Source organism: Talpa occidentalis, unplaced genomic scaffold (genome assembly GCF_014898055.3).
Source record: "Talpa occidentalis isolate TD23 unplaced genomic scaffold, MPIMG_talOcc4v2.1, whole genome shotgun sequence".
In the NCBI taxonomy this organism is placed as follows: Eukaryota; Metazoa; Chordata; class Mammalia; order Eulipotyphla; family Talpidae; genus Talpa; species Talpa occidentalis.
Genome location: NW_026555331.1, coordinates 68,173,632 through 68,197,782, shown reverse-complemented (window position 1 = coordinate 68,197,782; position 24,151 = coordinate 68,173,632). Strand labels below are relative to the sequence as shown.

The following is a 24,151-nucleotide window of genomic DNA, read 5'->3' as shown; positions in this document are numbered from 1 at the left end:
TTGGGTTCATTGTTGTCTGGTCTTGCATCCAGTCCAGTCTTCAGACTACTGCTGTGGGCTGCTGCAGTGTCAACTCATCTTCCATGAGTGATCTTTTTTTGGGAATTTCTGGACACTGTGGATACTATCTAGGGTGAGACAGCCAGTCACTTGTGGCCGTGGAAACTTTTTCCCTTTCATGGGGATGTCTTTTATCCTTATTTTCAATTCAGATTAAATGTGAACTACTACAGATGAATCAAAGAATTCTGAATCAAAGAATCTTGTTTGTTAAATAAACTCTGTTCTCTAAGCCTGAGTGGTCTTGCAATCATGCACATAGGTGAGAACCCACTGACAGTGACCTGTCTCCTAACCTGGCACTGTCTTGTGACTCTGTTTAGTACTGTTTGAGCACTCTTTTGTACTCTTTTAGTTCTGTTACACCAAGACTGTTGCCACAGAGCTTTTCCTTTGCTACCTGAGGGCTATACTGACCCCTGAGCTCCAGAACTTGCTGGACTGTGGAATATCCAAGAAAACTTTAAACAATGGAGATTTTATAGTAATAAATGTTTAAGTCATAGAGATTAGGAATGGTAGGTGTTCAGCCTGTATCATGATTTTCTTAAATATATGATAAAATTCCATTTTCTACAAAATATATAAAATTCCATTTTCTACAAAATATATTTTTTATATGTTTAAGAATGACTGGAAACATTTCACTCACATTTGACGCCTTGGGAGAAAACTGTGTCAAGACAAAGGGAAGGCATGTGACACCTCTTAATCTCACTGAAGGTTGTTCCTGGAGATGAAAGTGCTGACAAGGGCCTATGCACCTTGTGGCTTTGAAGTACTGGTAGTCTACTGTTGTTATCACTGGGACTGTTTGCTGCTAGCACACACCAGTGTTTCCATTATTAACAGATGCCAGAACCACTTCAGAAATGCCAGAAGTGCTGGAAACCAAATTTGGCAATCTTAGGAAATTTAAACGAATGTTTTCTTCTTAACTACATATCGGATAATTTCTTTCTTTCTCTGTAATTCAGTAAATTATTTGATTCAGTTGCAATAGTCATATTTAATCTGAGTTGAAAATGATGTTAAAAGTCATCCCCATGAATTAAAACAAAAGCTCCTGTTTCAGAAGGTAGCTCCCTGTGTGATAGTGGAACAAGTCTTACTTCCACCCACTGGTGAGTGCACAGGCATGGCTGGAGGACTAGTGCATTGGTATGTGCTGAATAGTGTACCTGCTGCAAATTCATATGTTGGAACCCTAACCTTTATTACTTGAGAGTGTGACTGTATTTGGAGATAGTCTTTTAAAAAATAAATAAGTTAAAATGCAGCCCTAAAACAATGTGCCTGGTATTCTTATCAGAAGAGAAATTTGAACACAGAGAGAGACATCACGAGCATGTGCACACAGGAATATCACCTAAGTGCGAAAGGGGAAGAGGGCAATCTACACACCAAGGGGAAGTTTCCAGAGCAGCCAACCCTCCTGACATTGTGATCTCAGATTCCTAGTTTCCAAAATTGTGAGAACTAAATATCTATTATTGAAGTCACTCCGTCTGTGCTATTTTGTTATGTCAGTCCTAGAACTAATACAGAAACACATATATTTGATTTTTTATGTTTTTTCTGAGTCAACAACAGATAATGAATCATTTACCCTGATTTAACCTTGCAAGCTTCCTTTTTCCAGGAAACTAGGGGGGAAAATGTGTTAATTTGTTTCCAGATCCTTTTCTTCTACCAACTGTTAAATTTTGTGAGAATAATAATGGATAAAAATCATGATTCTGGGCCAATTCCAATGTTTAAAAGAAAATTCACTATGATTTGTCTATAATTCTTCAAAAAATAAACAATTTCACAGTTAGGACATCTTCCAATTTATCTTCAATAGAGAAAGTATTTCAAGGATCTTAATGAAATATATTCCAAAAACAAAACAACCAGGATTCATAAATTGAAATGTAAATTATCTTCGCTCAAACTTCTGCAATTGCTTCTGACAAGGATGATTTTACAAGATATTTTAACATACACAGAATGATTATTTTAGCTCGAGGCTAGATTACTATCAGACCAGGTTATACTTCAAAACTCATTCTTCTTGATGGAATGTTGGGAAGTACTTGGATTGTAAAACAACAACACTCTCTCTGCTAGCTGATGTGATGGTATCCAGGGTATCCAGATGGTATCCAAGTTTTCTTTGTTTGAAAAGTCTAAAATGGCCCAGAATGTAGTAACTCTTTTCCATATTCATCTTTAAAGTTATATGAATTCACTAAAATAATCAGATGCTACAATAATTATCTACTTACTAATATAAGAAGCTTAAAATTTTACAAAATATCTTTAACAGTGATGCCCTAAGAACTTCCTTTAATATACATTCAATTGTGGAGACTAGAGATTTTTAAAAAGTTTTGTATAGATTAATTTTAAAGGGATTTATTTTGACTTTTGTGAGTTTTAAATGACTTGCTTTTGAACAAATTAAAATAAAAACCCATAGTAGCAATTATGACAGAAAGATCTCTGTCTGAGAAATATGAGGGAATAAAAGGGAATATATGCCTGTATTTCAGCCAAAGGATGTGACCTGAACTTTTGACTCTAATGCTTGTCCACACATTATTTCAGAATTCTTGTCATATAATTAAAAAAAGCACTGAACAAATGAAACGGATCAGACATATAATAACAAAATGTGTCATACTGTCTGATTATTTTAACTGGATTCAGGATACACAAATGTTTATTATATAATTCTGAAGACCCTTGTATGTTCAAAATCTCTCCTAATAGCAAAAATAAAATAAAAAAAAAAGATTTCTATGCCTTCACTATAACTGCTTTGGGTGATATGTCTGTAAAGATGTCTTTGAGGTGCATGTCATGTAGTGTTTTGCCTATATTTCCTTCTATATATTTTATGGTTTCAGTTCTTATGTCTAGTTCTTTTTTTTTTTAGATTTGATAATCTGTCCCTATTTTTATTTTTTTAATTAATATTTTATTTTATATAATTCTTACATCATTTTTCATTTTTGCACGATGTATGCATTTTCATTTTGGTTATATTCCTCATACAATTGTACTCCCTCTTATTTTGACCCTAGTCCTTCTTCTCCCCTTCCCTGCCCCCCTCCCTGTAGTGTGTCTCTGGTTTATAGTTGCTTGTTGATTTTGATTTTTACTTTGTATTAATTAGTCTTTTTCCTGGTCCCTTGTGTAGGTTTTCTAAATTCCTGCTATGAGTGAAACCATACGGTATTTTTCTTTTTTCTTTCTGACTTATTTCACTGAGCATGATCCCTTCTAGCTCCATTCATGTTGCTGCAAACTGCATGTGTTTATCTTTTTTGACTGCTGAGTAATATTCCATTGTGTATATGTACCACATCTTCTTGATCCAGTCATCCATTTTGGGGCATTTGGGTTATTTCCATAGCTTAGTTATTGTAAATAGTGCTGCTATAAACATAGGGGTGCAGGTGCCCTTTTGAATTAATGTTTCTGTGTCCTTTGGGTAAATACCTATGAGTGGAATTGCTGGGTCATATGGAAGCTCCATCTTTAGCAGGTTGAGGGATCTCCACACAGATTTTCATAGTGGTTGGACCAGTTTGCATTCCCACCAGCAGTGCAGGGGAGTTCCTTTTTCTCTGCGTCCTTGCCAAAATTTGTTGTTGCTAGTTTTTTTAATATGTGCCATTCTCACTGGTGTAAGATGGTATCTCATGGTAGTTTTGATTTGCATTTCCCTGATTACAAGTGATGTTGAACATTTTTTCATATGCCTGTCGGCCATTTGCATTTCCTCTTTGAAGAAGTTTCTTTTTAGCTCTTCTGCCCATTTTTTGACTGGATTATTTTCTTTGTTTTTGTTGAGTCCCTGTTTATGGATTGGAAGAATTAACGTTATTAAAATGGCCATCCTACCAAAAGCAATTTACAGATTCAATGCTATTCCAATAAAAATTTTCAATGGCATTCTTCAAGGAAATAGACAATTATTGATGAAATTAATATGGAAGCACCAAAAACCACAAATAGCCAAAGCTCTCCTAAAAAAAAAAAAAAAAAGAAGGGAATGGAGGCATCACACTCTCAGACTTCAAACTATACTACAAAGCCATAATCATCAAAACTGCATGGTTTGGAATGAGAACAGACACATGGACCAATGGAACTGAATAGAAAATCCAGAAATAAACCCACAGATTTATGGTCAACTAATCTTTGAGAAAGGAGCAAAGAATATACACTGGAGCAAAGAAAGTTTGTTCAATAAATGGTGCTGGGAAAACTGGGTTGCTACATGCAAAAGAATGAAGCTTGACTACTACCTCACACCATGCACAAAAACCAACTCAAAATGGATTAAAGAACTAGACATAAGACCTGAAACCATAAAATACACAGAAGAAAATATAGGCGAAAGACTACATGGCATGCACCTCAAAGACTCTTTACAGATACATTGCCCAAAGCAGTGATAGTGAAGGCAAAGATAAACAGGTGGGACTACATCAAATTAAAGAGCTTCTGCACAGCAAAAGAGACAATAACCAAAACAAAGAGAAACCCCACTGACGGGGAGAAAATTTTTGCACACAACACTAATGATAAAGGACTGATCACAAAAATCTACAAAGAGCTGATGAGACTCAACAAAAACAAAGAAAATAATCCAGTCAAAAAATGGGCAGAAGAACAAAAAAGAAACTTCTCCAAGAGAAAATGCAAATGGCCAACAGGCATATGAAAAAATGTTCACCATCACTTGTAATCAGGGAAATGCAAATCAAAACTACAATGAGATACCACTTACACCAGTGAAAATGGCACATATTAAAAAAACTAGCAACAACAAATGTTGGCGAGGATGTGGAGAAAGAGGAAATCTCCTGCCCTGCTGGTAGGAGTGAAAAATGGTCCAACCACTATGGAAAGCTGTATGGAGATTCCGCAACCTACTAAAGCTAGAGCTTCCATATGATCCAGCAATTCCACTCCTAGGTATTTACCCAAAGGACACAGAAACATTAATTCAGAAGGGCACCTGCATCCCTATGTTTCTAACAGCACTATTTACAATAGCTAAGCTTTGGAAACAACCCAAATACCCAAAAATAGATGACTGGATCAAGAAGATATGGTAAATATACACAATGGAATATTACTCAGCAAACAAAAAAGGTAAACTCATGCAATTTGCAGCAACATGGATGGATTTGGAAGGGATCATGCTCAGCAAAATAAGCCAGAAAGAAAAAGAAAATACTTTCCCTATAGTCTCACTCATAGCAGGAGTTTAGAAAACCTAAATAAGGGACCAGGAAAAAGACTAATTATAATAAAGAAAAAAATCAAAATCAACAAGCAACTATAAACCAGAGACACACTATGGGGGTGGGGGGGCAGGGAGAGTGTGGATTGGGGTCAAAATAAGGGGGGTGCTATTTTATGGGGAATATAACCAAGATGAAAATGCATACATTGTGCAAAAATGAGAAATGATGTAAGAAATAAATTTATATATATATAAAATAAAATAAAAAATAAAATAAAAAGTTAAAAAGTATTTTCTAAGCATCTTTTAAATGTCCTTATTATAGGGTGATGATTGTCAACTCATCCTCTTTGTGGGGGTCCCTGTAGTTGAAGCTGCAGAAGGGAAGCCTGTGGGTTCTCCTCTGTGTGAGCAACGAGGATTTAGAAGGACCCACCATCTCTCAGGACCAATCAGTCCAGCCAAGTTGTACCATGATTTTTTTTCTATTTGTGCCATTATTTAAAAATACACTTGGACACTTTTCTGCCTTGAAAGGCACAGAGTAAAAGAATCAAAAGGATCATTCCATGAATGGGAATCTCATAACATTTCACAAAGCTAGCTCTTGTAGGATTTTAGAGGCTTCAAAGAGGAAATCCCTTGATACCAAGGTGGAAAAGCAGGAAAGTCACTTTCAGGGAGTTTCCATCACAAGTGACTGGTTAAGTCAGATTATATAGAATGTTAGAAACAGAAGAGTATTAAGATGAGAAATAAAATAGTTCATCAGAAAAATATAGAGCATAAGTAACATCTCAGTAGAGAAGCCCTAAATTTAGAGGCTTGTGTATTATGGAAAAATGTTAAAATTTGTTATTACACAATTAGCAAGAACCTAATATATGCCAGAAACTGGATAATAAAGAATTTTGACCTAAATAAAAATCTGGTAGTTTCTATTTGAGTTGTCCATTCTTACTCATTTCAGTAAATAACTTCCAAGTTAGCCAATGACGAGCATGTGGTGGTTTGAAGTGGAGGCTGATTCCATCCCACCTAGGGCTTGAGAAGGAGATTAGCACATGATGTGTGTGGAGACAGGTCACTGCTATGTGATTTTGAGTTAGCCACTCACCTGTTGGTGCTTTTGTGGCCCTATCTCATCTGCTTACTGGGAGTTAAAATATCCTCTACATCACTAGATTATTGTAAAGATCGAATTAGTATAATATAGTATAATATAGCTCCTAAAAAGTGCTATACCAAAATTGGCTAATATTGGGGCCTCCTTAGTGGTGCAGGGGTTAAGTCTCAGTGCTATCAATTTATCACCAGCCGCTGTGGCCTGAGTTTGATCCCCAGCCAAGGAGCTAACCTACATACAGCTCAGCAGACCTTTCCCGTCTCACCCAATGCTTCCCTCAGCAGTGTATTTCAGTAGATCTACCCTTTCTCCTCCCTACTCTGTCTTTGGTGAATCCCCTCACCCCCCCACCCCGCACCTCTGGCCTACACCCCAGTTCTTGTATGCATAAATAAATAAAATAAATCTTTTTAAAAATAACAAAATTGGCTAATATTGCTATTAGTTGATCTACTCCGGGAACATTATTTAAGCTCTATAAACACTTTTTTTTTAAGATTTATTTATTTATTTTATACAAGCACTGGGTACAGTCAGAAGCGCGGGAGGGTGAGAGAATTCACCAGAGCCAGAGCGGGGAGCAGAGCAGGCAGAAGGACCGAAGTACACTGCTGAGGGGAGCAGCTGGCGGCAGGAGAGGTCTGCGTGCCTTGTGGGACCCTCACCCGGCGGTGGCCGGAGATAGAACCTGTGCTGCAGAGGCTGCGGGCAAGCTCTGTAAGCCTTTGTTTCCTCTTCTGAGGTACTAAAGTTGTTTTGTTTTCAGATTGTTCACTGCTGGTGTATAGATATATCATTAATTTTTTTTGATATACTAATCTTGTATTCTAAAATGCTTGAGCTCATTCTAATAGTTTTAAATTGTTTTGCCCTGTATATATGTATATATAAGATGATTTTATCCATAAATAGAGATCATTTTAATTCTTCCTTTCTAATCTGGATACTTTTTATTTCAGTTTCCTATGTAATTGCCCTGGCTAGATCCTCCAGTATCATGTTGAATAAACGTGGGGTAACAGATATCTTTCCTTTATTCTTAATCTTGGGCAATTACCCAGTTTTCCTATTGAGTATGATGTCATCTTTAGGTTTTTCACTAAACTTTATCAATTTGAGGTAGTTTCCCTCTATTCCTAGTTTATTGAATGTGAATGTTTTTATTAGTATAGGGTATTGGATTGTGTCAAAGGGTTTTTCTGCATTAATTAGAATAATTAGATTTTTTGTTTATCATTCATTTACTATAGTGTATTGTATTAATTGATATTCTGATGATAAACAATTTTTGTATTACTGGGCTAGGTCTCACTTGGTCTTGATAGATAAAGCATTTTATGGTTTTGGAGTCAGCTCACTGGCATGTTGCTGAGGACTTTTGCATCTATATTCACAAGATAAACTGACCTAGTTTTCTTACACATCCTATAGTTTCTCTCTTTTTTTGGTGTCAGGGTAATAACGGTAATAACTGGCTCTGTAGAATAAGTTGGGAAATGTTTCTTCCTACTCAGTTTTGAGGGTAGAGTTTGCAAAGAATTAGTATTATTTTTTTTAAACCATTGGTAGAATTCATTAATGACACTATTTGGACCTAGACATTCCTTTTATGGTAAGTTTTTAAAATTATCATTATTAGTACTTTAATCTTTTTACTTGTTATTGATCTATTCAGGTTTTCCATATTCGTATTTAGTTTTAACAGTTTTTGCTTTCTCTTGAATTTGTTCATTTTATCTAAGTTATCTAATTTTTACAAAATTGTTCATAATATTCTAATAGAATTCATTTTATTTTATTTTATTTTATGTTTTAAAGATTTATTTATTTATTTATACAAGCACTGGGTACAGTCAGAAGCACGGGAGGATGAGAGAATTCACCAGAGCCAGAGAGGGGAGCAGAACAGGCAGACTGACGAAATACACTGCTGAGGGGAGCAGCAGGTGCGGCAGGAGAGGTCTGTCACACCATGTGGGACCCTCGCAGGTGGCTGGGGATAGAACCGGTGCTGCAGAGGCTGTGGGCAGCTTTGCAGCCCAGCACTCAACCTCTGTGCCACTAGGGAGGCCCTCATTTTATTTTTTAATTTTAGAAGTAATACCAACTCTTTCATTTTTGATTTATAATTTTGCATTTTTGAGTTTACCATGTGTCTTCTATTAGCAGCATATAACTGATTCTTAAAAAAACAAAACAAACTTGTTTGACAATGCTGACATTTTGATTAGATTATTTGTTTATGTTTAATATTACTATTGATATAGTTGTATTCTTTTGTGATATTTTACTTTTTGTATTTCTCGCACTATGTGAATATTTTCTAATGTAGCACTTATTTTTTTTAAATATATTTATTACATCATCCTTCATTTTGTACAATGTATGATTTCCCCATGAAATTCCCACCACATTTCACCCGTGCACCATTACTATAGTTGCTTGTGTTCTTCCCACCCTTGTCCTGATCCCTCTCTCTCCTCCTCCCCTACAGAATGTCTCTCGTCTATGGTTGCCTGTTGATTTTGATTTTATTATAGTTATTTATTTCCTGATCCCTTATTTGGTTCCTTTACATTCTTCCTATAAATGAGACTATCCGATATTTTTACTTTTTCTTTCTGGCTTATTTCGCTGAACATAATCCCTTCTAGCTCTATACAAGTTGCTGCAAATGGCATGAGTTTATCCTTTTGGATTGCTGAGTAATATTCCATTGTGTATATATACAACATCTTCTTGATTCAGTCATCTCTTTTTGGGTATTTGGGTTGTTTCCATAGCTTACCTATTGTAAGCAGTGCTGCAATAAACATAGGAATGCAGGTGTCCTTTTGAATTAAAGTTTTTGTGTTCTTTGAGTAGATACCTAGGAGTGGAATTGCTGGATCATATGGAAGCTCCATATTTAGCAGCTTGAGCAATCTCCACAGAGCTTTCCATAGCAGTTTGAATTCCTACCAGCAGTGTACGAGATTTCCTTTTTCTCCACATCCTCACCAAAATTTATTGTTAGTTTTTTTTATCTGTGCCATTCTCACTGGTATAAGATGGTATCTCATTGTGGTTTTGATTTGTATTTCCCTAATTATGAGTGGTGTTGAACATTTTTTCATATGCCTGTTGGCCATTTGCATTTTCAATTTTGGAGAAGTGTCTTTTTTTTTTTTCTTTTAGCTCTTCTGCCTATTTTTTGACTGGGTTGTTTATTTTTGTTGAGTTTCATCAGCTCTTTGTAGATCTTTATGATCAGTCCCTTATTACTAGTCTGGTGTGCGAAAATTTTCTCCCAATTAGTGGGGTGTCTCTTTGGGTTAATGTCTCTTTTGCTGTACAGAAGCTCTTTAATTTCATGTAGTCCCATCTGTTTATCTTTTCCGTCACTAGCTTTGCTTTGGGTCATGTGTCTTTAAAGATGTTATTGAGGTATATGTGATATAGTGTTTCGCTTATTTATTCTTCTACATATTTTATGGTTTCAGGTCTTTTGTATAGTTCTTTAGTCCATTTTGAGTTGGTTTTTGTACATGCTATGAGTTAGTAGTCTAGCTTCATTCTTTTGCATGTAGCAGTCCAGTTTTCCCAGCACCATTTTTTGAACAAACTGTCTTTGTTCCATTGCATATTATCTGCTCCTTTGTCAAATATTAGTTGTCCATAAGTCTGTGGGTTTATTTCTGGGTTTTCTATTTGATTCCATTGGTTTGTGCATCTGTTTTTGTTTCAGTACCATGTATTTTAATTAATGTCTTTGCAGTATAGTTTGAAATCTGAGAGTGTGATACCTCCATTCCCCTTCTTTTCAGTCAGGAGAGCTTTAGCTATTTGAGGTATTTTGAGGCTCCATATGAATTTCATCAATATTTCTTCTATTTCTTTGAAGAATGTCATTGAAATTTTTATTGGAATAACATTGAATCTGTTAATTGCTTTTGCTTGGATGGCCATTTTGATAATGTTAATTCTTCCAATCCATGAGCAGAGGATGTCTTTCCATTTCTTTGTGTCTTCTTCTATTTCTTTTAACATTGTTTTATAATTTTCTTAGTATAGGTCCTTCACCTCTTTTTGTTAGGTTTATTCCCAATTATTTGAATTTTTTGTTTCAATTATAAAAGGGATGATTTTCTTGATTTCTTCTTTTTCAGATTGATTGTTTGCATATAGGAAGGCTACTGATTTTTTGTGTGTTGATTTTGTATCCTGCTTATTTATTAAACCTGTTGATTATTTTGATTAGATTTTTCTGTGGAGTTTTTGGGGTTCTCTTTGTATATTATCATATCATCTGCAAATAGTTATAGTTTTACTTCTTCTTTCCCTATTTGGATTCCTTGTATGTCTTTCTCTTGTATTATTGCTCTGACTAGTACTTCCAGTATTGTATTGAAAAGCAATGGTGAGAGTGGACATCCTTGTCTTTTCCCACATCTTAAGGGAAGGTTTTCAGCTTTTCATCATTGAGAATGATATTGGCTATGGGCTTGTCATGTATGGTTTTATTATGTTAAAGTATGTTTCTTCTACTCTGAGAATTTCAAAGGCCTTTATCATGAATGGATATCACTTATGAACCCATCAGGTCTCGGGCTTTTATTTTTTTGGGGGAGGATTTTGATCACTGTTTTAACTCAGCTGCTTTTAATTGGCTTATTTAAGATTTCCATTTCTTCTTTACTCAGTTTTGAGTGATTGTATAGTTCTAAGAATTTGTCTATCTCATCTAAGTTGTTGAACCTATTTGCATAAATGCTCATTCTAACCTCTTATTATAATCTGTATTTCTGCTGTATCTGTCGTAATTTTTCCTCTTTCACTTATGATACTATTTATTTGAGTTTTCTCCCTCTTTTTCTTTTTTTTTTTTTTTAAAGATTCATTTATTTATGCATACAAGAGCTGGTGTACAGGCCAGAGGCATGGGAGGGTGAGAGGATTTACCACAGTGGGGAACAGAACAGGCAGACTGACAAAATACACTGCTGAGGGGAGCAGTGGGCGAGACAGAAGAGGTCTGCTCACCATGTGGGTTGTTCCAAGGTCAGCGGAGATCCAACCCACACTGCAGAGGCTGCAGACAGTTTCACAGCACTGCGCTCAATCACCTGCGCCACCAGGGAGGCCCCTCCCTCCTTTTCTTTGTGAACCAGATTTTGGTTTTATTGAACGTTTTGGCGGTCCTTTAAACTTCTATTTCATTATTTCTTTCTTTCTTTTTCTTTTTGTTCTTTTTTTTTTTTTTTTTTTTGTGGGACCCTCGCCGGTGGCCAGGGATCGAACTGGAGCTGCAGAGGCTGCAGGCAGCCTTGCAACGCAGCGCTCAACCCCTGCACCACCAGGGGAATCCTCTATTTCATTATTTCTAATTTAATATTTATGAATTCCATTCTTGTACTGGCTTTGGGTTTTATTTATTAAATTTTTTGTTCTTTTTCTAATTCTTCAAGGTAGGAGATTAGGTTGTTTCTTTGGGTTCTTCTTGTTTCTGATGTGGGCCAGTATTGCTATCTACTTTCTTCTTTAAAAAAAATATTTATTTATTTATGCATACAAGAACTGGGGGTACAGGCCAGAGGTTCAGGGGGCTGAGAGGATTCACTAGTGTCCGGAGCCGTCCGGAGCATGAGCCGTGTTGCACAACACGTGCCATCAATTAAGTTTCGCTTTACGTTTCGCCTGCTGAGAAACCACAGGTTTTTCCTGTTAATCAAATGAGACTGGGAGGTACGATGGGAGGAGCTACCAGCATATAAGAAGAGAACCACGAGAAGGTCAGGAGGTTATTGCGACAGGTTACTGCGAGAGGAGCAGAGAGAAGGTCAGGGAAGGTAGAAAGACAGGGAAAAGAAAGACATGGAAAAGTAAGAGAAGGAAAAGGAAAAATAAAGAAGCATGTGCTAGCGTCAAGTTGTCTCAAGCCCCTCATTTCATCCTCAGCCCTTCTCTTTTCGTGCTTACGAATCCCCCGGGTCGGGACAACCAGAAACAGAGTGGGGAGCAGAACAGGCCAATTGACTGAAATACACTGCTGAGGGCAGCAGCGGCAAGCCAGAAGAGGGCTGCTAGGGCATGTGCATTAGCTCCCTGGCTGGGTATCAAACTGGTGCTACAATAGCAGCGGATAGCTTCATAGTAATGATGCTTAACCCCTTGTGCCACCAGGGAGTCCCCTAAACTTTCTTCTTCTTACTGCTTTTGCTGTTGTCCATAAATTCGGGTGGTTTGTGTCCTCATTGTATTTGTCTCAATGTACTTCTTGATTTCTTTGTTGATTTCCTCATTAATCCAGTGATCTTTTAATAGCATGTTGTTTTGTCTCCATGTAATGGGACATCTTGCTTTCTTTTCGCAGTTGATTTATAGTTTGATACCTTTATGGTCAGAGATGATGCTTGTTATGAGTTCGCTCTTCACTCTTGTTGGTGTTTGTCTTGTGGCCCTGCATGTGGTCGATCCTGGAGAATGATCCCTGTGCATTTGAGAAATATGTGTATTCGGTTTTTTTTTTTTTTGGTGTACATCCATATACACCTAGTATATAGATGTATATACTACATTTATAAATTTTGAAAACTCCACAACACATTGTTATAACTGATTACTTACACAATTTTATATATTTTAAAGATGTTCAGTCAGGAAAGGAGAGTAAATACAAATTTGTAGATTTTACTGTATTAATCTTATTTTTTATGACTGTTGATGCTCTTTATTTGTTTCTGTGACTTTGAGTTATCAGTTGGAGTCATTTCCATATACAGATTTGCTTCCATCCTTTGCCTTAGTTCTGCTATTGGCAAATATATTTTAGTTTCCTATGTTATAGGTTCAACAATAAAGTTATACACACATTGTTTATACAATTACTGTTTAATCAGCTAGGAGAAGAAGAAGACATTCATTTATACTGTCTTTTATAAATAATCATCTTTGCCAGGGGTTCTTCTCCTTTTTTCATGTAGATTTGAATTGTTGTCACTCATTCTCCTTCTGACAAACTTTTAAGTGTTTTTTTTTTTTTTTTTTTTTGTTGTTGTTTTTTTAAGGATAGACCAGGGGCGTCCCTGGTGGCGCAAGGGATTAAGCATTGCACTATAAAGCAATCCCCAGCCTCTGCAGCATGAGTTCGATCCCCGGCCAGACAGAGAGAAACCCACATGGCGAGACAGACCTGTTTTGCCCACTGCTCCCCTCAGCAGTGTATTTCAGTCAGTCTGCATGTTCTGTTCCCCACTCTGTCTCTAGTAAATCCTCTCATCCCCCACATCTCTGGCCTATACCCCAGCTCTTGTATTCATAAATAAATAAATCTTTAAAAAACAAAAAGGGTAGACCTGCTCTCAACAAATTCTTTGTTTGTCTTCATTTCTGATAGACAGCTTTGCTAGATATATGGTTCTTTGCTACAGTTTTTTTTTCCCCCCCTCTGTGTACTTTGAAAAGTTATTCCTCTAATGAAAAGTCAGGTAGAATCTGATTTATGCCCCATTAACAATTAAAAATTAGTTTTTCTTTTGTTGATTGGTAAAGTCACCTCTGCTCTTCTCAGTTTGCTGTACATGATCCTACATGAACTGAGGGTGAACTGGACCCCATTATTTTAAATCTTTATAACCCAAAGTAGAGTCAGCATTCCACAAATGAGGACTAGGTAGAAGAGAACCCACATATCTTCCAGCACACTTCTAGCACTTAGCTTTTGCCACAGGTTCCTGGGGCAGTATAAGAAATACAGATAACCTGCCCTTCTCAGAAGAGAGTTCTACTGTCTACTTGGACATAGAAAGCTCTGTAATCTTGGCTGTACCCAGCTGGAAAGGAGTTTCCATTTACTTGGAATAAGAGAGCAGAGGAAAGAATGCATCATGGGTCAGAGCCTCCCTGATGGCACATGGGGTTAAGATATAGCACTATGAAGTTATCTGCAGCTACTGCAGCGAGTTCCATCCCCAGCCAGGGAGCTGACCCACATGGTGAAGCAGACCTTTCCTGTCTGGCCTGCTGCTCCCTTCAGCAGTTTATTTCAGTGGATCTGCCTGTTCTGCTCCCTATTCTGTCTCTGGTGAATCCTTTCACCCCCTGCATCTCTGGCCTCCACCTTAGCTCTTGTATGTATAAATAAATTAATCTTTAAAAAGAGAATGCTGAATAATATTCCATTGTGTATATATACCACATCTTCTTGATCCAGTCATCTATTTTTGGGCATTTGGGTTGTTTCCAGGTTTTACCTATTGTATTAGTGCTGCAATAAACATGGGGGTACAGGTGCTCTTTTGCATCAATGTTTTTGTGTCCTTTGGGTAGATCCCTAGGAGTGGAATTGCCAGATCGTATGGTAGCTCTATTTTTAGTAAACTGAGGAACCTCCAGAAAGCTTTCCATAGTGGTTGGACCATGTCATTCACAGCAACATGGATGGAGCTAGAAGGAATTATGCTCAGTGAAATAAGCGAGAAGGAAAAAGAAAAATATCGGATGGTTTTACTTATAACAGGAATATAGGGGAACCAAATAAGACATCAGTGTGAAAAATAATAATAACAGTACAAAACACAACAAAGCAAAAACAGACAATTACAAATCAGAGACATACTGCAGGGGAGGAGGAGGGAGAGGGGTCAGAGGGAGGGAGGGAGGAGCACAGGGGACTGTGGTGATGGTGCACGGGTGCCTTGGGGAAGGAAATTCTATGGGGACTCAACCTGAGGGGGTGGGGGGAAGAAAATGTTGTTTAAAAAAATTAAAAATTGAAAAAAAAAAAGGACTGCATCTTGGTTCAAATGCCACAGATTTTTTGTTCTTACTATTTTATTAGGTTTTTTTTTTTAAATAAATACTTCTTCATTTACTGTTCAGCCATAGGATAATTTTCAGAGACATTGAATGGTTGTTTTTTATAATTTTACCAGTTCTACTGTCAGTGATTCCATGAAGTTCTTCATATTTTCATATCAACAGTGGAACTCCTATTTATTTTCCTTTTAGTTTTCAATGTTTATCAAATATGTATTGATAGATCATAATTCATTTTAGACAATATTATGGACTGAATTGTGCTTTCCACCCCCATTTGTATATTGAAGTACTAATTCCTAGTACTCCAGAGTGTGAAATACTTGGAGACAGAAACCTTTTTTTTTTTTTTAAAGATTTATTTATTTATTTATGCATACAAGAACTGGTGTACAGGCCAGAGGTGTGGGGGGAGGGTGCAGAGTCGGGGGGTGGGCAGTGAGAGGATTCACCAGAGACAGAGTGGGGAACAAGACTGGCAGACTGACTGAAATACATTGCTGAGGGGAGCAGCGGGTGAGTCAGGAAAGGCCTGCTGCACCATAGAGTTAGCTCTCTTCCCAGGGATCAAACTCATGCTGCAATGGCTATGAACAGCTTCACAGGTTGCGTCTTAACCCCTTGTGCCAACAGGGAGGGCCTGGAGACAGAAACTTTAAAGATGTGTTTAAGTTAAAGTGGGGTCATATGGGTAGGGTACTAGTCAGTATGACTGATGTCCTGGTAGAAGCGCCATGAAAGATGTATACACATAGCAGTGTAAGTATACACAGTGAGGACAGGGCAGTCATATGCAAACAAAGGAGTGGCACCTGAGGGGGAAATCAGACCGGCCAACACCTTGATCTTAGACTTTTAGTCTCAAAGACTGTGAGAAAATAAGTTTTTGTTGTTTAAGCCACCAAGTCTATGGTGTTTTGTTATGGAAGTCTTAGCAAGTTAATTCAATAACTGATAATTTTGGCTTTTTCTTCACAAAACCTAGGAAAACACCATCCCATCCCCTACTGTAATGACCACCAAAATACAAAAAACAAAAACAAAACAAAAAACCCAATACAAAATAAGGCAAACCTTGACAATATTTTCCTAGTCTGAATAGAAGCAGCGGTTACCTGAAAGGACAAGAAGCATTTCTACTTTCAGACAGTCTTTTGGGTTTTTGGGGTATTCCCCGAAAGAATCTGTCCTAATCATTAATTCACTTTTTTGCAAGTTTCATGATAATTTTAGACTTTCAAGGGTTTGTTCACTCATTCTCTTCTGCCCGTGCCACTGTTTTCTTTGCTGAGAAGCAAAAATGATAAATAGTATGAAGCTGTGCTCTTTCTTGTAGGAGGGATCCAGTATGGTTTTAAACTGCTTATAAGCTTTGTTGTTTTTTATAAGCTTTGTTGTTTTTTATAAGCTTTGTTATTTTTTATTTTATTCCATTTTAGAAAGCACGTTGTTGCTTTTTTTTTCTTTATTTCATTCTGCCCTCTTGCTTCAGAGGAGCCTCTCAAATAAGAGATGGTACATATTTTTAGTTCTGTTAGTGCACTTCTTGAGACTTGTTCTAGGAGACTTTGATTCTGTCTGAGGCAAACCCAAAGAGTCTTAAAACCAAGCCTCTTCATTTCTGGTAGTGGTCTGGTATCAGTGTCAAAAGGTCCCTCTCTCCTACTGTAAATGTAATGTCCAAAAATATGTGAACTTATGAAAATACCCTTCTTACTAACACTAGTGACATAATCAACCCCTCTATGACTTAAATTTTGTGATTGAAATTAACAGTCCAAGGGTGGCATTGATGCTAAATAGCACAATCATTCCATCTGTTTCAACACCATTATTTTGGGGATTTCATCTTGGTATATTGAAAGATTATTTTAAGTGGTGCAGTTTGTGATGATGCCTTCTAATAGTTCCTCTTTACTGAACAAATTTGATATTTATAAATACCTAGGAGAGAAAAGCTACAGAAATTGCATCACCACTTTTAGACAAATTTTAAAATGGCTTATTTAATATTTATGTAGTGTACAATTATTTTTGAGCTCTTGCCAAAAGTGCCAGGCTAATATTGGACATGAATTTCCCAGTGTGCCTGGAAATTATTTTAATTTACAAAACTCTACTCGGGTTGCTGTTTTTAGATTTAAACTTGACAAAAGGGAAATGTTGAACGGATTGATTTATAGTCTATAAAACTATAGTCATTACAAAAAATAAACTTGAGGGCTGATTCTGCAAAAGGAACAGAACATTTTTAAAGGTATGTAAATATGCATTATAATGAAGCCCCAAGCTTATAGCAGGTTAAAATACCTAAGATAACATGGTCCAGAGGGAGACAGTCTACAATATTTAAAAGGACAGGATTCTTCTGAAGGCTGGAGATTTTGCAGTAGAGTTCAAAAAATGGCTATAACAAAAAGGGGAGGCATGATACCTAACTGGATTTCTCACATCTTGCCTTTTCTCTTGGTTCCTGTGGTTTTCATTTTCTCTGTTCTGTTCCCCCCATCATTTTTTTGTTCTTCATCTCCTTGGAGATTATAGCCTGGGGACTTTATCTTTTCCCTAAAAGCTATATTTTTCTAAACTAGGAGCAATCTACTCTGATGTGAATTTTGTATCTTCCCTCATGTTTTAAATAACATTTTTAGCACATATTTTTATGTTTATGAAATAATTTTGTTTCAAAATTATATGAAAATGCAAATATTATTAAGATAAAAAAGTTGTATAGCATTTAAAATATAAATAAGCAAAGCTTGAATTAAAAACTTTGAAGTAGAGCTATTGTATCTTTGTTAATTATCTTCTGGATTATGCAGATTGTATTTTGCATAGGGGCAACAGAACTTCAGTTTTCTCTGAAGTCCTGCCATCTATTGGCTAATTCATGCAATAAGAATTTATTCTAACATTAATTAAAAAACAACCAGCACAAAAGTCTTTTTATTCATGAAATAGAAAATTGGTGCATTCTTTGTAGAATTATGTAAATTTTTCAAGAACAGTCCCTATGATGAATAGATGAATATAAATTTTAGTACTTGTAATTAAGTACAATTATTTTTATTAGAAAGATTTTATTTTTGTGGAAGTTGTAGACAAAACTAAAGAAAAACTGAATAGGAGCTTGATAAACATAATATTATATCTAACCAACAAAAAAAGTAATACCAATTAGTGATATGTGTGTTATTATTCTCATTTTACAGAAAAAGGAAGTTGATTGCACAGAAGTAACATCCAAAATCAACAACATGTAACTAACAAAGCCAGGGTTTTAATCCATGCTTGTATAATCCCAAAGTTCATGCTCATGCCAAGTAGGAAAGCAGCTGCTTAAAGGCCCTATAATTTCAGTGGTAGCCAAAATAGTCATTTAAATACTTGTAGATTTGAAATATGTCCCTTGGAAGGCTGTGGCCTCTCACTGCATGTCCAAGATAAATGACATCTTCAGTAACTACCACCTCTGAATACGACAATACAAGCACCATGTTACAATCTGTGGTGGTGGTGTAAGGGGAAGAGGATATCCTCCGTCTAGAGGATAATAGTCTCAGATGTGGGAAAAAGAAGTGAAGAATAACCTTAGCTGTTTCAATATCATTTCACTATTATCATTTTACTTAATCCCATCACAAATAAATGAAACAATATTCCCATTTCTGATGTGAGAAAATAGAACTTGAAGCTAAAGGAGATGACCACAGAGTCTGTGTGGTAGAAATGGAATATGACAGTCCTCAGTACCTATGTTTTTCCTGCTAACCAAATGAATGAACATATTTTTTAAAGATTTTATTTATTTATTTATACAAGCACTGGGTACAGTCAGAAGCGCGGGTGGGTGAGAGAATTCACCAGAGCCAGAGCGGGGAACAGAATAGGCAGACCTACGAAATACACTGCTGAGGGGAGCAGCAGGCAGCAGGAGAGGTCTGCGCCCGGGGATGGAACCGGCACTGCAGAGGCTGTGGGCAGCTTCGCAGCCCAGCACTCAACCGCTGCGCCAACGGGGAGGCCCTAAATGAACATTTTACTTTACTTCTGAACGAGAAGGAAGAACTAGTTTGTAAAATGTGAGTATGTGGAAGCTTAGGAGAGTTATTTGTTAAATGTAGCCAAAAAAAAAAAAAAAAAAGAAGCTTGTTAGTAATCCAGTCAAGAAAAAAGTCAGTTGACTTGAATTTCTTTCCATTGGATGTGGGGTGAATGATAGGAAAGTGTTTATGATATACCTTGTTTTTTTAGACTTTGTGAATGAGTGGAAGGTGATGCCAAGTACTAAGGTGGGAAAGTCTTGAAGGATAATGTCTGTAGGTACTTTTATGCCAAAACCATTTGAGATTTGTAGAGTTAAAATGCCCATTTCATTGTCAAGTATTGATATTGGGAATGTACCTGACTTTGATGATAAAGCTTAGGGTTACAATAAAGACTCAAGGTTTCAGTTGAGAAGCCATCAGCAAAACATTTGGATTCTAAATAAAACCCAACAGGTGTTTGATAATTGTAGTTATCTAGTGAGTAAGTCAGTGTGATTCATAAAAAAATGCAAGGCGGAGGAGAAAATGCATAGGATTTCAGGGTTCATAATTACCAATAACAAAATTCTTCCTTTATGAATTTACTCATGCTCCTCATGGTTGAGGCAATCAGGAAAGTGTTAGGGGCTGAGAAAACCTATTCAGGGATATTATATTTAATTAAGAGGATGAGCCATAATCTCTGATTTTAAAATTATTTACTTTGCTCCATAATCTCTGATTTTAAAATTATTTACTTTGCTCTTTTGCAATTTATGGGCATATTATTTTATGAATGTTATTCCTTTATAAAACAAAACAATGAATATATCAGTGCTTGAACCAGAAAGAAAAGATTTTCATTCTGATGCAATTTAACTTAAAAGAATAGTTAAAAATCTAAAATCTAAAGGAGTCAAAGCATTTACAATTCTATGGAACAATATGTAATTTTTATTATTAGAGAAAAATTCGAGTTCACTTGTGAGCATGAATAAAGTTACAGGGGAAATATTCCAGTCTTCACCATAATCAAATTGATAGGGATTTTTTAATTGCAAAAAATTAGCAGTTTGATAATAACATAAAAGGATGAAATCTTTTTTTAATGATTTAAAATGGACTAAAACCATCGCAACCATTGCCAGGAAAATATCTATAAACAGATTGTCCTCCTATTATTAGATTGGTATTAATAATTATCCAGGCGCCAAATGGCAGTTTGGAGAATTGTTGAAAGAAGACTTTCAGGCCAATTTTTTCTTTTGAGACATTCTGGGACTAAGAAATGTGTGGAATTGAATTAAAACACTGGTAAAGCAACTTGTTTTCTTTTCTCTATTACAAATTAGTTTAGCTAACGTTCTGGTTGAACCTCATAGCTCCAGGGGAGGGGAGAAAAGGAAGTGATCCTCACTAAGGCCAAGGGTTCCAGTTCCCCAGTCAGGAGAGAGGAATGCAAGGGAGTGCCTAGCAGGGAGCTCTTGGGCCACTTTATCTCAGAGCAGTTCTCTAGATAGATGCAATTGCCATTCTTGGGTGAGGGCACTGAGGCTGAAGGCAAGGAGCGAGGGGGGACCAAGGGAAGTTGTCCACAGTTTCCCTTTAATGTACGGTGGTGGGATTACCATCCAACCTGACTGGAGAGCGCATCAGAGGATCAGAAGCAGCAGAAACTGAAATTTTCTCTATGCTTTATAGGAAAAATAGTATTAGGAAGGCATTTGCTATTCATTGATTTACTCAACATATGCAGTGTGCTGCTTATGTGGCATACTAGGCATATGGAGGCAAGCAGAAATATAATAGTGAAAAGGATAGATGTGTCACTGCTCTTAGACTTTCAGTTTAATAGTAGATAAGTGTGAAAATACTGTGACAAGAAATACCATGGGTATCTGCACTTCATTCCTTAACAACTTACCCAGGAATTTAGAGCCCAAGGAAAATTCCTGAGTCCTCCAATCTTTATTGATTAATGTGAATGTTGATTATCAAGGGATTGTAGCTAATGTATTCGTTCCAAGGGCAACAAAAATCTGCTCTGATGATGTAATGGAGGTTCAAATTTTGTGAAGGACATTTACCTATATAAAGGAGAAACTGTACCTTCTTTCCTCCCAGGAAGACCTAATCTCCTTATCACTTTTCAATAGAGAAGGCAGAACTTCAATATTTGTCTACCTGGCTTTCCCCAGAAAACTCTTTATCGCTCCTTCCATTTTTGCTTCCATCCCCAACAAAGACCTAAGACCTTGATCTTTGCTAAGCTATTTAATGTGGTGCCTAATGTTACATGGGAAGTTACTCTGTCATGCTAGGTCTCTCCCATGAGTGCCAAGGGATACATGTCGTTATTAAACTCCTTTTTGGTTTTGTGTCTAATTAATCTGTCTGATGCTTGTTTGATTATTTTTCAGTCTAGAAGAAACTAGAGGGGTCTGATATGATTTCCATTGCACACCAACACCAACCTTGAACAAATTGATATCTCCATAATTGGCTGGTAATTTTGGGTTATACATGAGTCCTTTTGTTTTAGTTCATTCATGATACGCCCCTAATTTGATTATTTCTTATTTTCTAAAAGTTCTCAGAACACAAAGAATTATTGAAACTATAAATTCAGTAGTAAACTGATAAGTTTAATTTGAATCTTTGTTTAAAAAAACATGAATGTAAGTTTAAACTATCTATAGGTTTCTATTATCCATAGCTTTGTTAGTTTCTCTTCTCATTTTGAAGAGTTTATCTGCTTTTCTAATAATTTATCTGCTTTTCTAATAATTTCTCCTTAGGGAGACAGTACAATAGTGGTGCTGAAGTCATTATAAAAATGGAAAAAAACTAGAAAATTTTAAAAATTAATCTTGAAAGATATAAATATATGGTAGTAAAATTTAAAAGTCCATTGTGAAAAATAAACATAAATATATTTCCATAGTAATTATATTAGCCAAAGATAATCACTAGCTATATTTTTACATTGTTTTGTAACTTAAAATTTTTTCTAAAGATGCATACCATCCTTCTAGTGGTTATAGCATGTGCCATAAATAGGCTCAAACTAGCCTGTTGCCTAAGCAAGAAGATATTTCTATATTTTCCTTATTAATGAGGATGAAATTAAAATCTTAGTATACATCTTTGTTTAATTAGGTATAATTTTTAAAAATAAAAATTTGGTGGTGCAGTGGTTGAGCGCTGGGCTGCGAAGTTGCCCGCAGCCTCTGCAGCACCAGCTCAAACCCCGGCTGCTGGCGAGGGTCTCACATGGCACACAGACCTCTCCTGCTGTGCCCGCTGCTACCCTCAGCAGTGTATTTTGTTGGTCTGCCTGTTCTGTTCCCTGCTCTGGCTATGGTGAATTCTCTCACCCTCCCGTGCTTCTGACTGTACCCAGTGCGTGTATAAATAAATAAATAATATCTCTAAAAAAAAATATAAAAATTTGTATTTAAAATATTAACATTGTTAAAGCTTTTAGAATTTTGCCAGCATATTATTTATATTTCTGACATCAATGTAATAGAAGGCTTAGTACCTAAAACCCTTGAAAAGACTGGTTTTTTTTTTTTTTTAGATTTATTTTTATTTATTTATTTATTTATTTATACAAGCACTGGGTACAGTCAGAAGCACGGGAGGGTGAGAGAACTCACCAGAACCAGAGCGGGGAGCAGAGCAGGCAGAAGGACCGAAGTACACTGCTGAGGGGAGCAGCGGGTGGCAGGAGAGGCTTGCGCGCCATGTGGGACCCTCCTCCCGGTGGCCGGGGAGCAGCCGGGGATCGAACCGGCGCTGCAGAGGCTGCGGGTAGCTTCGCAACCCGGCGCTCAACCACTGCGCCACCGGGGAGGCCCGAAAAGACTGTTTTTTTTTAAATCAATTTTTAAAACTTGACCAACTTGATAAATAATTATAACTGTTTTTACTTAAAATATTACAAATATTGGCATGTCTCATTTTAAGGCAAAGTCTTTTGATTTGTTTTGGTTTTATACCAATAAACACACAAAAAAGGAAAAATTAAATATACACTATCAATTCATTTTTTAATGGTGAAAAATTTATATTTAGTTTTTATCCAGCTGAACTCAGTTTAGATGTTCCCAATTTTCTTGGCAACATCCAAAGAATCATAATCAGGAACCAGTTGAAAATATGTCTTATTCCGTCCATCAGGTCTGGTTGGGGTGTTGACCTTGGTCACATCAAAGTCATCTTCTTCATAGCCTGCTTGATCTGGTGCTTGTTGGCATTGACACTCACAATAGGCACAAGTGTGTTTTTTTCTCTCTTCTCGGTCTTCTTGGTTGACACAGTCTTCAAAGGAACTTGATGATGGTGTAATGACCAAGCTTGTTTCTCCTGGGGAAAGTCCTAGGATACTTGGGTTGCCTTTGGAGCTGCGGTGTCTTGGGCTGCAGGAAGGTGAGTGATACATACACCTTCCTTTTTTTTTTTTTTTTTTTTTGTGGGTGTGAGCACCTTTCAGCAATGCTTTTTTGACCTTCAAAGCTTTTGCTTTTATTTCAGTTTTATGAAAGGCCAAGGCTTCTTTCTTTACTGTTGGCCCCTTCCTCATGAAAAAGGTTTCCTTACTCTGTAAATTCTGTGCATGCATGGGTTTAATTTAGGTCTTGAAGGAAAGAATTTTTTTTTTTTTCATTTCATAACAGATATAAGGTGAGAAACACTAAGGATTAAGTTCATCAAAGCTGAGTAAAGGTAAGTGAAGGAATCTTTTTTTTTAAAGATTTATTTATTTATACAAGAACTGGGGTACAGGCCAGAGGCACGGGAGGATGAGAGAACCAGAGACAGAGTGGCGAGCAGAACAGTCAGACTACCTAAAACACTGCTGCCTTGCCGTGAGGTATGTCCCTGGCC

The 24,151-nt window shown here is 36.6% G+C and overlaps 1 pseudogene; it reads right to left on the bottom strand.

Annotated features, from left to right (window-relative positions):
• Positions 1-23,360: 23,360 nt before the first annotated feature.
• Positions 23,361-23,885, bottom strand: LOC119249853 (60S ribosomal protein L23a-like; annotated as a pseudogene).
• Positions 23,886-24,151: the final 266 nt, after the last annotated feature.